The sequence below is a fragment of the Trematomus bernacchii genome, unplaced genomic scaffold (assembly GCF_902827165.1).
Source record: "Trematomus bernacchii unplaced genomic scaffold, fTreBer1.1, whole genome shotgun sequence".
Classification (NCBI taxonomy): Eukaryota; Metazoa; Chordata; class Actinopteri; order Perciformes; family Nototheniidae; genus Trematomus; species Trematomus bernacchii.
This window is the reverse complement of record NW_022987966.1, coordinates 404,472-419,007: the sequence shown is the minus strand read 5'-3', so window position 1 is coordinate 419,007 and position 14,536 is coordinate 404,472.

Sequence of the window (14,536 nt, the reverse complement as noted above, 5' to 3'; positions counted from 1 at the left end):
ACTCTTCCTCAGGGGGTTTAACAATCACACAGCGTGATGTCATTCTGCACCCAAATAACAGACACATATTTCACTGGAAAGGCCGAGCTGACGTCACTTTAGGTCATTTTCAGATTACAATTTGTTAACCTCCTACGTATCCTGTTAAACCAAGTATTTTCAATGTGTTGATATTGATTGTTTTGATAAACTTAAGAATGAAGTGTTCCTTTTATGAATTGAGAACAATTCTTATTATCTAAATAAACATTCCAAAAAGCTCTAAGATAACCTCAAAGCTGAAAGCAGGGCAATTTTGGGGGAAAATCTGACTTTCAAATGACTTGCTAAATTACTTTTCACCACTGAGGGACATGCAGCCAAACATTCAAAAGCATAACAAAATAAATATACAAAATAATGAAAGCCCAAGATGGAAGATAGTGTGTAATGTAGGTCAAATCTATACACATTTAAAAAAAAAGGCAGATGATATTGACACTGCGGAGTACCCAGCATGGTGGAGACATGTGCCCAGGTGTCCGTGGCAGCAAAGTTGTTGACACCCGGGCAGCCATTAGATCCTTTTTATTATAGCTATTTATGGAAATAATTAGTGGTATCTTATCTAATTTTTGGAATTCCTCTCCGATGGCCATTTAAATTCCCCCACCTCAAATAAAGGTTTTCTGATTCTGATTTAACCAGCAGGTTCTCTGTAGGCCCGGTCTATGCTGCACAGACCAACTGATTCAACCTTATCTCTGTAAATAAAGTGACTGAACTTAGTGGTATTTACCCAGGTAGGCACTTATTTGTTTCTTATTTTAGCTTCTGTAGGCCAAAAATACCCAGAATTCTTAGTAATAGTTCTACCCATTACAGGTCATGTTTTGCTTCTGGCCAATCAGAATCACGATAACGGCGTGGTGTTGTTACAGGAAGTCGCGGTAGAACTTCTCTTTATACATCCATGGATACAGGATACAACATTACGTGTTGATAATAAGACCCCACGGTTTGATGATTGATAGGTGTGTGGGCTGTCTTTCATTTTGACACACAGAACAATGGGGGCTATCCACCCTTATCCACAATGTAAAGTAATTCACACAGCCTCTTCTCTCTGTGAGGAGCAGCAGGTTCAGCTTTCAGAACAAAGTAACAAAAAATAATATGTCGTGTAGTAATAGATTTATTTTTTTTTTTCTCAAGAGAGTACCAGAATGTGTATTTTATGGTAGTATTTCAAAAAATCTCCTGGGGAAGAATCCCCCCAGACCCCCCTGCAGGGGTCGGGTTTTCAGCATGTCAACTCTTTCACCTGTGGGGAAATTGCAGGATTGGCTCCAGGTCGCCCTTTTTATTTACTACAAGACAAATGTGCCTTTTTATTTCATACAGTTCAATTTGGATTGAGACAGGGAAATCATCTAAACCTCACGCGTGGCGTTTCACTGTCAAGGGGGGCGATATAGCGTGTATGTAATTACATTGCAAATACTGACTTGAGCCCCACCACTGTATGGGTTAGCCCTACCATAGATTACCCAACAAAAATACCCTGGAGCCGCCACTGCGTGGAGATATGTTTGCAAAAATGAAATAATAATTACGGTCTTTAAAAAGGGAAATATCTTGATTTTTCACAAACGGACAAAAAAAAAGGAATAATTACCTCAGCGGATCTGTTCCTCCTGAAGCCTCTCATGACTCAGCAGATCTGTTCCTCCTGAAGCCTCTCATGACTCAGCAGATCTGTTCCTCCTGAAGCCTCTCATGACTCAGCAGATCTGTTCCTCCTGAAGCTTCTCATGACTCAGCGGATCTGTTCCTCCTGAAGCCTCTCATGACTCAGCAGATCTGTTCCTCCTGAAGCCTCTCATGACTCAGCAGATCTGTTCCTCCTGAAGCTTCTCATGACTCAGCAGATCTGTTCCTCCTGAAGCTTCTCATGACTCAGCAGATCTGTTCCTCCTGAAGCTTCTCATGACTCAGCAGATCTGTTCCTCCTGAAGCCTCTCATGACTCAGCAGATCTGTTCCTCCTGAAGCTTCTCATGACTCAGCGGATCTGTTCCTCCTGAAGCCTCTCATGACTCAGCAGATCTGTTCCTCCTGAAGCCTCTCATGACTCAGCAGATCTGTTCCTCCTGAAGCTTCTCATGACTCAGCAGATCTGTTCCTCCTGAAGCTTCTCATGACTCAGCAGATCTGTTCCTCCTGAAGCTTCTCATGACTCAGCAGATCTGTTCCTCCTGAAGCCTCTCATGACTCAGCAGATCTGTTCCTCCTGAAGCTTCTCATGACTCAGCAGATCTGTTCCTCCTGAAGCTTCTCATGACTCAGCAGATCTGTTCCTCCTGAAGCTTCTCATGACTCAGCAGATCTGTTCCTCCTGAAGCCTCTCATGACTCAGCAGATCTGTTCCTCCTGAAGCTTCTCATGACTCAGCAGATCTGTTCCTCCTGAAGCTTCTCATGACTCAGCAGATCTGTTCCTCCTGAAGCTTCTCATGACTCAGCAGATCTGTTCCTCCTGAAGCTTCTCATGACTCAGCAGATCTGTTCCTCCTGACGCCTGTCATGACTCAGCAGTTCCTCCTGCAGTCTGTTTACTCCTCTCCATCACATCTGGATTCTCTGGTATTATTTATTGTGTGCATTTTGATGTAGATATTTTTATTCTTTTACTTATAAGGAAGTTAGGAATTTTCAGTATTGCTACTTTTACTGGAGTAAGATATGTGAGTTCTTGCTTTAGCTCCTCTCCATCACACCCCTTCAGCCTCAGGTCACTGCTCTGTTCTCTCCCCTCAGAGTAAAATCAATCCATTTCCATCCTGCAGTAATGGTTTCTTCTGAAGACATGCAATCCTTTCTCTGACTCGCTCTTCTTTTCTCTTACCATTTTAAGAAAATAATTCATCAAACCACACAATTTAAGATATTTAGTACAATTACATTACATTAACTCGCTTTTGACTATTTCACTGAATGGCATCAAGTGGATCTCCTGCAGTGTATAGAAGTCATTCTCATTCCGATGCCTGAACTCATCTGAGGGCATTAGCCGGAATGAAGTGGCTGAATCAACATAAAGCTGATTTCAATTTCAGGGCCAGTGAACTGCAACGTGACCAGAATGAGTTCAGGTGCAGAGCAGAAACCTCCGGACAGAAGATCCTTTAGTCAGAGTACTGACAAAACACTGTCAAAATACTGCACTATGAAGTCCTGCATTTAAACCTTACTTAAAGGGGACCTATCATGCAAAATGCACTTTTGTACGTCTTTTATACATGAATGTGTGTCCCCGGTGTTCCAGGGAACTCACCAAGTGTCAGAAAACACAACCCTCTCTATTTTCCTCCATACCCAAATCTCTAAAAAAGGGGCTGCAACGGATCTGATAAAAACTGATCCAGATTTGAACACTGTCCTGACGTCAGGACGGTGGCGCTACGGCTATTGGGCCAACTCCACCAATCAGGAGGAGACAGCCACGGCCATTGCCGTTCGAAAGCGCTGGAGACGCTGTAGTACATATGCCAGGCCTGTAAGTGGCGCTGTAGTCTGCCACAAAAGCAGTGAAGAAGACTTCCCGCCCATGGTTACCCTTCTGTTTATTCTCCGCTGTGGCTTTTTTTCTCCCTCCCCGAGGCAAGCGTTTGCTCCCGCTGCAATGCAATCCCTCCCCGTCGAGGCAAGCACTGTAATTCTCTCCGGTTAGTCCACCAGCAGATGACAAACACCCACCTCTCCGCCTCTTCCAAGGAACGAGGGGACCGTGCGGCAGAGTTTCAGTTTCAGTTTGTTTCGCCGGTCAAGATGTCCGTTAAAGTTTAAATCTTCCGGACAAAATTAGAAAAGTGCCGGTCAAAGGTCTTCTTTGTTATTTATTGAGCTTTAAAACAAATGAATAACGACTCTATATAATAAAACACGGAGGACGGAGATCTCTTTTTCTCCCCCTCTTCTGACAGCCCAGCAGCTGATCAGAGCACGTCTCCCCTCTCCTGCAGGGGGGCGTGGTCAGCAGAATCAGACCCGTAGACAGCAAACAGCACATAGAGCGAAATGAGGCATGGCTAAAATGCATGATATGTTTGGTATTTTGAAAACAGAAACGTATAAATATACCTTATATAGGTATGGCCCTACAATATATCATTTAAATATAGCATGATAGGTCCACTTTAAGTATGTATTTAAGTTGTGTTTAACTATTACATGTTCACTGAAAAAACAGAAATGGTGACTGTAATTAAATGTATTATGGCAACAAATAATTGTATTAGGTTAGCTGAAAGCAATACTATTAAGTTGGACCTAATATTTGTATTTAAAGTTAATGTTACTGCGTAGCTTTCCACTAACCTAACACAGTTATGTGTAATCTGCTGACATATAACACATGTAGTTAAAGTCAACGGTTCAGTTTGTTTCAGTGTATGGAATGTTTCTGGATTAATGTGACTGCTGCTTTAATGGATGTGTTGCATTTTATTGCCGTATATGTTTAAGGTTCTATTGTAAAAGCTTTGATACTGAGTTTGATTTACAGCAATGCATCATTTTTCTATAGGATAATCAAGTTTGTAGTTAAAATAAAAAAAATATTTTTCCAAAAGTGCCTTTTTCTCGAGGTTGGACATTTCTTTCATTCTAAGACGTTTTAAAAAAAGATGACAATGATGACGATGATGACGACGATGATGACGATGATGATGACTGACGATGATGACTGACGATGATGACTGACGATGATGACGATGATGACGACGATGATGACGACGATGAGATGATGACGATGATGACGATGATGACGCTTCTCCTCAGACAAGTTGGTTCAGAAGTTCCTCACCTGCAGGCAGAAAGCTGAAGAAACAAACATTTATCCTCAGTGGAAAATTGCAGTTTATTTGATAGTGTGTAGAGTCACTACGTCTAGGCTCAGCTCTGTTGTTCGTGACGGGAAAAACACAAATATGCATGAATGTTTTGTTTTACAGTTTGATAGATTGATTTATTAAACTTGAATTAAAGATGTTTTATTACTTTTTTGTGCATATTACACAACATCTAGCTTTAATATTTCCTCCTGATATTTTATTCAGATGGCTTATTCCAAATGTTAAATGATTTGATTTGTTCTTTTATTGGAGAGCAATGATGTTTCGGTCGTCATTCTGTTTAGCCTGACAATGGTGCATACAAATAGATTTAATGTAGTTATCATCACAAATATTTCCCTGCAGATGACAGGAATTCTGATTTCACGGTTTTACACTTCCAGTTTTCAGGCAGTAAAACCTGATTTGTGAGGTGGAAACAGTGAAGTCCCCCCCTCTTCTTCACCACCCTGGTCAGATTCTCTTGACCCCCCGTTAATTTAATTAGCTGGCCGTTGATGGCTGATGGATTGATGAGGTAGCTCTGCACCATCCAATCAGGACTGTCATTACTAAACTGCTGAGCTGTGACATTTAGGAGAGACGTGATGAAGCGGTTCTAGAGGGTCTACATTTAGACTCAGATGAAGTTACTATCAGGGTTGGGAGGGTTACTTTAAAAATGTAATCCGTTACATTGACTAGTTACATGTCAAAACATGTAATCACCTAATCTGAGTATCAAAATATAAAAGTCACCTGATTACTTTCCCCTATTTTTGGATTACCTCAGTATGCAATGCAAATAAAAGAGAAAATAAATAGCAATACATGTAACCAAGATATTTCAAATAAAAAATGTAGTAACAGTAATAGTTTACAAATGCTGTTTAAGCTTAAAACATTCATTAAAGGTAGGGTATGTACATTTGAGAAACCGGCTCGAGTGCGCTAGAATTTGAAAATACACGACCGGAAAAAAGCCGGGCCGGCTAAAATGATTGGTCGTACTTTTTACAGTACTACGGCTTCCACAGATGACATTTTTTATGGATTTTTTGTCAAAGCACTTAAGATATTCATTGCTATCGGGATGTTAAGAGCATTCCATGGAATATAACAAAAAGTGTATCTCGAGCCGGTTTCTCAAACTTACATAGCCTACCTTTAAAAGCATAGACTGTATTTTTGTTTCATAAATCGGGTGTCCATTTACTGCATTGAAAAATAAATGTATTTAAAGGTGGGGTAGGTAAGTTTGAGAAACCGGCTCGAGATCGCTAGAATTTGAAAATACACAACCGGAGAAAATCTGCCACTTCCTTATAGAGCCCCTCCTCCAACACACACGAACGCGCACATGACCAATGAGGGCACGAGATAAGTTTGTGCACAGATGGAAGGCTGACAGGCAGGTAGGCCATCCAGTTATTTTAGCCGGGCCGGGACAAAAAGTGTATCTCGAGCCGGTTTCTCAAACTTACCTACCCCACCTTTAAAATAACGAAGAATTAATGTAGCCTAAATTTAAACCATAAAGAAAATGCATTCAGTCTACGTATAATATGTTGAATTTGATTTCAAAATGTATTGTTACTCTGTAATCCTGATTGTAATCTTTATTTCAAAATGTTTTAACTGTAAACGTTTTTTTTATGTAAATGTAAACAATTACATAACATACAGGATGTTCGGGTCAAAAAGTGTGGAAATTGTAGGTCCTGTGCACCTGTCTGGGCCTCCTGTGTGTGTGTGTGTGCGTGTGTGTGTGTGTGTGTGTGTGTGTGTGTGTGTGTGCGTGCGTGCGTGCGTGCGTGCGTGCGTACGTGCGTGTATGAGGTGTGATTTGTGCCAAAGTATGAGGTGTGATTTGTGCCAAAGAGCAGATAACTAATGCCGCGTTTCCACTATACGGCCTCGCTCGGCCCCGCTCGGTATGGCTGGGCCGCGATTGGCCTCGTTAGGACCAGCTCACTTTATGGCGCGTTTCCATTACAATTTAGGAACTGGGGTAGTATCTATAGTAACGCAGTATAGGCGGAGCGACGCTGCTTAAAACTGCCGTGACGTCATCTTCAATGCGACACAACAATGGAGGATGTGAAGATGTGAAAGCGATCGTTTGCTTGTTTTTTGCTGTGTGGTTTATTATCACAAGAAATAGACAAGAGTTGTTTCGAAAGAGGCGACGTATAGAAGAAGCTGACGCGAGAGTTCGGGCAGTCCTCCTACGCCGCAGAGACTACAGGACGACTCGAATCACTACTAACTACGATGCTACTTGGTAAGCTAACGTTCGCTAACTAGCAATGTGTTTAGGCTCACGCTCCCTATACGACCAAAGTATTTCAAGTATTTAATTAATTGTAGCTACCACTTTTACGTATTAAAATATGTATGCTTTTGTTTGTGTATTTCAGAAGTTACCGACCGAGCTACCGAGTGGTGGAATGTGATTGTTCCATCTTTCACACACAAAGTGGGTGGAGAACTTCAGGATGCCTGAGGAAAACCTACGTTCATTACATGAATTCAAAAGAGGGCATTATGAACAGAAAACAGCGAAGTTGTCATTCAGGAATTAAGGTGTTTAAAAATGTGTAAAACTGATGTGTTTTTTCATGTTTGCAAAATGTAATACATGTTTATTCAGTGATAAAAGCAATAAATACTGAGGACATTGTGAGAAAGCGACATTATTGTATAATATATGTTAAAAACCGGAATGTTTTGCTCGTTATAAGTTAGTCAACATTACATTACATGTTACTTGGGTCTGATGCGCACCTGAATACCTAGAATGTATAATGTAATACCTAAATATTCATTGTATTGAACATAAATACATCTTTTCTTTTTCACATACATGTGTTTGTCAAATTATTTAAACCAAAAAAATGTTATCAGAATTGACTATTTAGTAAATATTTGAATTTCAAGCACCAGTACTGCCCCCATAATAATAATAATCTAATAAATGAAGCAAATATCAAAGCAAACTATAAACATAAATACAAAAGTGTAAAACACAACAGAACTATATTCATAAATGCAAGTGTAAAAAATTGTTAACATGGATGGAGGCTAAAGTATCCACAGCATAAAATAATATGATTATGATGGTTTGTCTGAAAGACACAGCCTCAAGGTTCAAGGTTTTTTATTTTGTCATACGAACATAGCTAGTGTAGTTATGACAATGAACATCTTAGGTCACAGGCTCCTCCAACAGTGCAACACAATAACCCAGATCAACAGAAATATAGTGCAAGTAAATATTAAGCGCTGTGCACCGCTCTCTTTGTATAGGTGTTTTATTTTGTTCTCTTCTCTTTGAAATATATAAGCAATGTGTTTGAGTCTAGCACAACGAGGGTATTACAATTGAGTAATTTTTACTACATGTATTTATCATGTATTCTTAATACCATTATGTAATGTTATGTTTTAGAGGAGGACCTCAAGCTAGCAAACTCAATTTCAAACAGTATGCAGAGTTGTCCTGCTAAAGAGTTAAAATGTATTATTTAACCAAGTATTTATTCTCTTATTTGCTTTAATTGCAACAGATGATAAAGGTTTCACTGTGATAAATATTCTCTTAAATCCATAAACCCCTGTACAGTGCTTTGTGGACGATGGTGTTTATGATATTTCTGACTGCAGAGGGACGCCTAGATGATGCCATCTTTCTGTGTGATCGCTGGTGGGTGCAATTATTTATCAACAAGCAATAAGATAAGACATGGCATTGATTCTGCTGGGCCAGTTGCCGTTCCTGCAGGGCCAGATCGTCTCCTCCTCGGTTTGTGCTGTTGATGCAGAGGACGTTGTTCGGAACTGTTCCTCCTCGCTAGTCCCAATGTAATCATCTAGAACAGAAACATGACTTGTAAATTCCACAAACTACTGCAGCACAATACTATAAATAGCAACAACAACTATAGAAAAGACAAACTGAACGTAAACAATGGCACATATGGTGTTAGCAAACAATAGCTCTCGCTAATGCTATCTGCCTAGCTAGCCTTCGGGGCTCCATAAAATCATGGGTTGTCGAACATAAATGTAAGGATAAAATAGACTTATTTGTTAGAAGTGAGCTTTAGAACAGATAGGGACACAAAGCTTTCAAGCAAATAACAGAACGTTAGCAAAAACGTACCATGCAGACTCCAGTAACGCCAGTGTCTGTGTAGAGACCTCCTGAAAGACTTTGATATTGCGAGTTGTCCCGTCGAGCACCCGCTGGACCTTATCATCTGCAATATAATGGACGTCGTCACTTCCTCGACCGACCATGGTGTGCTTTTCTTTGCCATTGTTGTAGCTCCTCTGTTAACAAAAATGCTGTTTGTAAAAATGGATTATCTAGCGCGCAGATTGTGACGATTCTCTCCGACCAATCAGCAGCCGAGAGCGTTGACGTCACAAACTCAGCCTCGTTGTCTCTGGCCCTGGCCCCACGATTTTATGAGGCCAGAAAAACTGTGAATTAGGACCCGCCGGCCGGTACTAGGCCAAGTGGAAACGCAACCACAAACGGGCCGCTGACGTCACAGCCCTCTTAAACCGGGCTGCGGGCTGTAGTGGAAACGCGCCATAAGCTCACTGAGCGGATAACTAACGTGTCAACGTGCGCCAACGCCTCCATCAATTTTGAATGGGTTGACGTACGATACAGGCGACGTCACGACGTTGTCAGACGTCAGACGTCACGGCGACGTATCATAGGTGCGCTCAAAGTACGCGCTCAAAGTACGCGCTCACGTGGCGGCGGCGTAGCTTTGAAAGTGCTATCTTAGATACGCGTGTTGATAACGTACGTGTACATAAGCGTGTGAATGACGTGCGTGTGGATAAGCGCGTGAATAACGTACGTCTCGCCTCCGTTAGCATTGTATAGCATTATCCTATATTATATTTTTCGAATGATTCCGCTCCTACAGTAGTTTGGAGAGTGTTACAGGTACACTTTCTCATCGGCACAGTATTGGTATCAGCAGTGGCGAGCCGTCAGGGCCCTCTAGGCCCTCTGTGAGGGCCTAAGATATTCCAAAAAATAATATTTAAAAACATTAAAAAAAAAAATATTTTTTTTAAATATATATTTTTTTAATATTATTTTTGTTATATTTTTCATTAGTTTTACCGAAAAACTTTCGATAAACTTGATTTAATTGTATTTAAAATAACATTTCCAAAGAAATAAATCCTTCGAATCTGCCTGTTCATTCTCTGTTTGAATGTAGGGGTTACATGAAAGAAGCTCGCCTGGCCCTCTCTGCGATTCACAGAGGGCCCGCTATAGGAACTGAACGAGAGAGTAATGTCAAATGACAGTACAATTGACCAATCATATCTTCCCTCTAAATGGGTGGGTTTTATTATCGCGGACATTATGACAAGTTCCGCCCGCTGTGAAACTTTTCTTGTTTCCATAGCAACAACAACTTCCTGTCAACAGCGTGAACTCGCCTTCAAAATAAAAGCATGCCAAATTACACTTAAGACATACAACGGCAATGAAAGTAACAAACACAATGCAATATCATTTTCAATGTCAAAGAACACAAATTGGGTTCACAGGTGTTGTTTTGTGTGGTAGAGGGTCGCTGTCATTGATGCGTTTTGCACCCTGGGCCGTTGTTTTGATATTCCGCTGAAGTATACGCTGTGACGTAATAACTCTTTTTTTTTCTTTTTTCGAGGGAAGGGGTGGGGGTCAGAGGGCCTAGGTATAAAGCTCACGGCTCGCCACTGGGTATCAGAAGAGAGGGGAATAATAATTAATACTCATTAGTATGAGAATATTTGCTGGTGTTGTACTCGAGACCGGTCTCCAGACCACTTTTTAACGGTATTGGTCTCGGAATCGACTGCATTTGGTTTCGTATTGTCTCTGTATCGGACCTATAGGACTCGAGATTTTATGTCAAGACCGGTTAAGACCACGGCTGTGGCTGGGGATGTGATGAGGATCGGGAACCGAAATCCGGTTCCGATTTGGAACAAATAACAATTGTCCGGTACGGGGATTAATAAGAGTTGTGTCTAGCAGCTGCCTCTCTCTCTCTCTCTGCTCGGGAACAGCTGATCGCAGTCCTCCCTCCCTCCCTCAAGGTGTGTGTGGGTGTGTCTGTGTCTGTGTGTCTCATTCACTGTCCCTCAGGTTGTAGCATGTTTCGATTGCCAGTTTGTGGCTTGTATGTCTTGTGAACGCAACGCTGGCATGATGTGATGTGGCCTGCTGACATGGCCTCTAATAAACACACAGGACTAAAATAATACGTGTTTAATTCAGCCCAGCTGCGGTGACTGCAGGCCGAATCCATTAATGCGGCATATATTGAAGGTGTTCAAAGTTGCACCGGTATGAAGCGCAGTGAGAACCACGCACCTGTCAGACCAGACCTTTATATATACAGTCTATGTGCCAGACTGGCGAATGCGCACATTTAAATTTCAGGAGAATAATGAAGATGTGATTGGTTGTTCCACTCTCCGTTTCTCACGAGACCAGCGCGCTGCTGTTTACATTAGTGTGGACTGGACCGACTGAAACTGACGGCAAGGTTCATTATTGTGGAAGGATGGACCCCCATCCTGCAACAAAAGGCAGTGAAATGTGCTAAAACCACTGATTTATTCAGAACCCCCTATGGTATAGAATGACGAAGCAGAAAGTAAGTGAGCGAACATTATGAGCCACATTTCTTTCTATATTGTAGCCTGATGTGCACATCGACTGTCAACAAAACTGTTTCTCAGTCCAATGCTAAGTTAGTGGCAGGCCCTGTGTGACTGGAGACTATAAGGCTACACAAAACCCAAACATGTCCTTAATGTTACTCAAGGCAAATATATGTAATATAACCGTTAGACTGCAGCTAACTGTGGGGCTACAAACCCCTCACTCTGTGAGTGAATAACTTGAGATGGTTATGTTGTCTAAAGGGGAGACAATCATTATGGTATTAGGCCATGCAAATACAGGGTCAACTAAGTGATAAAATAAGTGTTGCATAATATATGTTCTTGAATAATGTTATTTCATAAATAGTTGTTAATGTAATGATTACATATTCTCCTTATTCAGTTCCACTATCAGATGATGCTGATGGTGATGACCCTGAGGGAGAGATGCAGAGCTCAGTGGACAGAACTGGCAGGTACAGAGGAAACTGTTTCAATAGGCTATGTCTATGAAAACACTGAACAAAGGAAATGTAATGACAACAGTATAAGCAAGCTATGTTCATGTTCTCTCAATAAGTTACTATAGTTATTGATCACAGTTTAATCCATTTGAGGTCCACCCTCAAATAAAACATGTTCACATGGAAAGGTTCCCAAATACATATGCACACCTTTTTTTTAACAATATCCTATGTCCATATGTTTCTATTTAAGTAGTAGATTCAAACTGTAGGGCTATCACTACGGGTATACATCCAGCAAAACGCCCCCAAACAAAACTGGTAGTGGCCTGGCTGGGTGTATGATTCCCGGCCTGCTATGGTCCCAGTCCGGCCCTGCTGACACATCACACACCCGTACACTACACACATTACTGATTAACTGATATCACAATTGAGTTACTCTTTAAATAAATATACTGTAATTGGAAAATAATCATGTGTGGTGTCCTTGTTTTGTCCGTCCTTGAGCCAGGGCTCCCTATTGTTGTATAGGTTAATGGTGTGTGTAACACAAACATAATAAATCATTGGATAGTGTTATATAATAGAAATAAAGTAATGTATTAAGACTCAGTGCGAGTTATTACTTTCTTCCTTTACTTGGCATTCTTCAAAAATATACAGACATTGCAGCACATCGTTTCACGTCTTTGTACTTTCTCAGCATTAAAGTGCAATGTGTTGGCCAACCTTTGTTTCCTCCTGACAGCTCACTTAAAGGTATATTCAATTCAATTCAATAGCTTTATTAGCATGACCTCAGTTACATATAGTATTGCCAAAGCTCTGTATAGTTGCAACATCTATACAAAATATATATATATTACAATATATATATACTCCCTCTTGTGGCCAAAGGGGGACACAACTCTTGTCTTCAGAAGTATGCTTGAGTGCAGCAAAATGTAGCACAGTGACTATTTTGTCAACTCAACATCATAAAACAATACATATTTTAGTAAACGGGACATTATAATCTCCACACATTAACTCTATATTTGCCTCTGCCATGGTGCTGAAATGAAATAAAATAAACAATATATAGGGGTTGCCTCTTCTCTGAACTTCTCATTCCAGAATTGGAGGACATTTCATGTCCCCCATATAAAAAATCTAATAATCCATGCCCAAAAAGCTAAGACATGCACTTGTTGTGTTAAATATACTTGTCTTGAGACAAGATGCATATAAAGTTGTAGAAAAAGTGGTTTTAAAATATTATTTAAAATATCAAATAGCTCTCGAACACCCCCTAAAATTGCCCTTTTCTCTTGTCCCAGCTTCTTGGTGACCAACTTGCATGTCAAATATAACATTTAAAATAGGGTTTTTATTTACTTTTTTGGTATTATTCTATTGATATATGTGTCTTGTAATGGTAAAATCAATTTGTTAAATCATAAACACATTTTAAATAACAGTAATTTTGCACAGAAGGTGTGTCCCTCAACATGCGCGCAACCCTGTTACCGAAACCTTTTTAGCTTGGCAGAGGAAGTGAAAAAACTGTTTGTCGCATGACACAGTGGAAAGGACATCAGCAAGCCATGTGCTACTACCATGGGTAGACCAAAACTAAGTCCTCTCTTTTATTTGTAATATATTTCCAATCTTGTCACTCTTGAAGGAGTGTGGCACTCATACAAACGCAACCCTGTTACTCAAATTATGAGACTAAAACAAATTAATTTCAAATGTATCTTTCTTTAGTTAAATATCTAAGTGTGTCCATTCCTTGACAATAGCATTACATTGTGCAGCTAGCATTAATTCCTGAGGTAAAAGCTAAAATTAGCATTGATTTTCAACCCTGTTACTATAATTAGAGTAACAGGGTTAATTCTTCATTGGAAAATATACATTTGATGCCTTAGCTGGGCAAATCACTTTTTTTGATGGTTTATTATCTGTTTTTCCTAAATACATAACAAAAAATAATAAAATGAAAGGTTCATTTTTCAAAAATGTTGGTGTCTAAATTGTCCTCCAATTCTGGAATGACCCGTATACTGCATCCCTCCAAATCAAATAAACCATAAACAAATACATAAAGTCGTGTTCACTGCATCGATCTATTTCACACACAAAACTATATGAAAACTTGGTGATATACAGTTTTCTCCTGGAGACCAAGGGTAGACAAGCTTCTCCTGTTTTTTCAGCCTTTGTTATCATTTTGATAATTAAAAATATATATTCTTGTCTGTGGTTGTTTTTTGCATTCAGGGCATACAAGAGGTGTAACATTATTTTAATACCAAAACTATATTGAAATAGATTCTAGCTTGAACAGCAACGTAGCTGTAACATTACTGGGTTATTTGGTGATAACTAAGTAAAGTAACTTCAGACGCAGACGTCACGTAGCTTCTCAGACGAGAGGGGTGGCGACGAGAGTGTCACGTTACTTCTCTCACGGCATAGTTCACGGCATGGTAGGCGACGACCGACACGATTGTCTG